General features: G+C 34.5%; 1 non-coding gene across 1 annotated transcript; it reads left to right on the top strand.

Annotated features, from left to right (window-relative positions):
* Positions 1 to 3,855: 3,855 nt before the first annotated feature.
* LOC136216115 (small nucleolar RNA R71) lies at positions 3,856 to 3,962 on the top strand. Its single transcript, XR_010683106.1, has one exon. It is a non-coding gene; the product is annotated as a small nucleolar RNA R71 (small nucleolar RNA).

Below are 3,962 nucleotides of genomic sequence, written 5' to 3'. Positions count from 1 at the left end.
CGGTAGACAGAAACTCTAGTACCCAGTTTCCAATAATAGGAAACTTCATGGAAGCAAACTTGGTCCATCCCAAATTTGTCAGATAGCGATTCATGTCATCTCTTATCCCGAGTTCTTCGTTCAGGAACTCGTCTAGATACAACATGCCACAAAATTATGCATATCTAAACTGCAAATATCGTTTCCCCTCATCATGATTGTAGGTTGGAAACCATGCTCCATAGCGTGAAGAGATATCAACACGCTTCCTTCGAGCAGAAGTGTTCTTCCTAGCATTTTTCAGAGATTTGGTCATGTTTGTGAAATAAGATGGTGTCTGTAGGATTTAGAATTGAAGAAAGAAATTCAGAAATCTAAAAGAGATCAAATGTCATGAAAGAATCCTGAATCTACAGGAATATATAGGTGAAATAAGTGAAATGTTATGTCTGTTGAAAATGAAAAGGCGTCAAACTGATACCTTTTGGATAAAACCGACTGAAAATCTCAACTGAGATTTCTGGAATCTCTACTGAGATTTTAAAATGTTAAAATACAAAAAATCTCAAACGAGATTTCTGGAATCTCAACTGAGAATTCTCAAATCCTGGAACATGGAGAATCTCAACTGACATTTCTAAATACATATTTTTCAAAAACACTTTATTCTTTATGAAATAAATTTCAAAACATGACTAAATTTGATTTTTATTTTACAAAACTTATTTGTACACAAAACTAAAAATAAAGATTAATTATATAACTAATAAATTAAAGACAAGACAAAAGACAAGAAAAACCAAAAATTAAAATCATGAAAACTAAACAAATTAATTTTCATAGAATTCGTCCAGAAATTCAATTGCTTGAATTGGAGCTCATTCGTAATAAATTTTACATCGATTACCATTAACCTTAAATCGATCGCCGTTAGAATGTTCTACTTCCATCGCACATAATTTCGAAAGGTAAATTCCAATCGGGTTTCGATATTATAGGTGTACCGACTAAAGCTGTTTTCAATGTATTGAAAGCTTGTAAGCAATCCTCATTAAAATCAAAAGTTGAATCTTTCATAAGCAAATTAGTAAGTGGTTTGGAGATTACAGAAAAGTTCTTTATAAACCGTCTGTAAAAACCTGCATAACCTAAAAATGATCTTACTCCCTTAACAGTAGTTGGTGGGGGTAATTTTTCTATAACTGAAGTCTTTTCTCTATCCACTTCTAAACCTTTTTCAGATATCTTATGACCTAAAACAATTCCTTCGTCTACCATGAAGTGACATTTTTCCCAATTTAATACTAAATTCGTTTCTTCACATCTAGACAATACTTTATCTAAGTTCTGTAAACATGCATCGAAAGAATCTCCATAAACTGAAAAGTCATCCATAAAAACTTCCATGATATCTTCAATGAAATCGTTAAATATTGCTGTCATACAACATTGAAACGTTGCTGGTGCATTACATAGACCAAAGGGCATTCTCCTATATGCAAATGTTCCATAAGGACATGTGAAGGTTGTTTTGTCTTGGTCATCCGGGTAAATGTAAATTTGAAAGAATCCGGAATAACCGTCTAGGAAACAATAAAATGCATGACCAGCTATCCTTTCGATCATTTGATCAATGAAAGGTAGAGGAAAATGATCTTTCCTAGTTGCTTTGTTTAGGTTCCTATAGTCTATACAAACCCTCCAACCGGTGGTGGTTCGCGTAGGTATCAATTCACCTTCGTCATTCCTTACAACAGTTATGCCTCCCTTTTTAGGTACACAATGGATTGGACTAACCCATTCACTATCCGAGATCGGATAAATGATTCCATTGTCTAAAAGTTTAGTAATCTCATTTTTGACTACTTCTTTCATGTTCGGATTTAAGCATCTTTGCTTATCCGCTTTAGGTGGCTTATCTTCTTCTAAGTGAATTATATGCATTATGATGCTAGGATTAATTCCTTTTAAGTCTGAAATTTTCCATCCCATACTTCCTATCCTATTTCTAACAATGTCTTTCAATTTTTCTTCTTAATCATTTGTTAATTTGTTAGAGATAATTATAGGTAGAGAATCGCCTTCGCCTAAGAAAGCGTACCTCAAATGACTGGGTAATTCTTTAAGTTCTAATTTAGGGGGTATTAAATCGAAGGCGGAACTGGTCCATCTTCTCGAATCAAAGGCTCTGGGTCCTTATCTTCCAATTCCTCACCCATTATAGGTTCTATTATTTCTTCTTTTTGTATAACTTTTTTGACACATTCTTCAACTAAATCAAGTTTCATACAAGCGAATTCCTCCATAGGATATTTCATCGCTTTGTTCATATCAAACTCAATCTTATCTTCTCCTATCCGCAAAACTACTTTCCCTTCCGACACATCAACTAGAGCACGTCCTGTGTTCATAAACCGTCTACCAAAAATTAGTGGACAATTAACGTCATATGGAAAATCTAATATAACAAAATCGATAGGAAAAATAAATTTATCGACTTTGACTAAAACATCTTCAATTATACCATATGGTCTCTTAGTGGTTTGATCCGCTAATTGCAAAACCGTATTGGTACGTTTGATATCTTCTTCTAAACCTAACTTGTTAAAAATAGACAATGACATTAAATTTATACTTGCTCCTAAATCACAAAAACAACTTGGGAATTCAATATCTCCAAACTTACACGGAATAGTAAAACATCAGGGATGTTTGAGTTTAGTGGGCAAATTACTTGACACAATTGAACTACAGTCTTCAGTTAACGAAATGGATGAAATTCCTTCCCAACTGATTTTCTTTGAAATTAAATCCTTTAAAAACTTACCATAGTTAGGAATTTGCGTGATTGCATCCATGAACGTCAAATTAATGTGCAAATTTTTAAGTTTGTCTAAAAACGTTAAGAGCTGTTTGTCATAGTCCTTATTTCGGACTTTGTGCGGAAAAGGTGGTTTGGGTACAAATGGTTTTGTACCTAAGTCAATTGGTGAACTTTTTGTGTTTAAGATATCTTCTTTGGACTTTGGTAAATCAGTTCATGGTAATGTTGCATCTCCAGGCATTTCCGGACCTAGATAATTTTTCCCTGAATGAATAGTGATAGCCTTTACCTGCTCTTTCGGATTTTCTTCCGTATGGCTGGGAAGACTTCCCTCTTTTCGGGATGGAATTGATTTAGCAAGTTGACCAATTTGGACCTCCAAATTATGGATGCTAGATGAATGGTTTTTAATAAGCTGATCGAATTTATTCTCGATCCATTTAAAACCATCGTCGTGATTACTTACTTTTCCACTCATAGCATCTATAAATTTGTCGATTTTAGAAGATAAAGTGCTAATCGTATCTCTTGTCTGATTTTGATAATTATTGGTATGATTTTGATTAGCACTTGCATTATTGGTATTGTTATCTTTCCAGTTAAGGTTAGGATGATTTCTCCATGCAGAATTATAAGTATTAGAGTAAGGGTTATTATTTTGGTTTTGCCCTTAGACAAAATTTACCTGTTCGATCTCACTCATATTTTCATAATCCACATCCGTTTGGATTGGATTACCATTGGTATCGCGTGGTGCCATAAACTTATCAATTTTGTACGATAAGGCAGAAAATTGGGATTGTAACATCGCGGCTGGATCAAGTTCCACTATACCTTTAACTGATGATGAGGCTGAGGATGATGGTTTCGCCACCGGTATATGTCCACGTTCCGCGGGCCACATACTGCTGTTGATTGCCATTTCCTCCAAAAGTTCTCTTGCTTGGGCTGATGTCTTCTTCATAAATAGCCCTCCCGACATAGCATCTAATGAACCTCTAGTTGTAGGATTTAATCCATTGTAAAATGTTTGCATTAAAAGTTCAGCGGGTAATTGGTGGTGGGGGCATAAACGTGGAAGTTCTTTAAAACGTTCCCAAGTCTCATAAAGAGTTTCATTATCATTTTGAGAAAAAGATGTTAACTCTTTGATGACTCT

The sequence above is a fragment of the Euphorbia lathyris genome, chromosome 1 (assembly GCF_963576675.1).
Source record: "Euphorbia lathyris chromosome 1, ddEupLath1.1, whole genome shotgun sequence".
Taxonomy (NCBI): domain Eukaryota; kingdom Viridiplantae; phylum Streptophyta; class Magnoliopsida; order Malpighiales; family Euphorbiaceae; genus Euphorbia; species Euphorbia lathyris.
The sequence above is the reverse complement of the archived record's forward strand: the minus strand, read 5'-3'. Positions and strand labels throughout refer to the sequence as shown.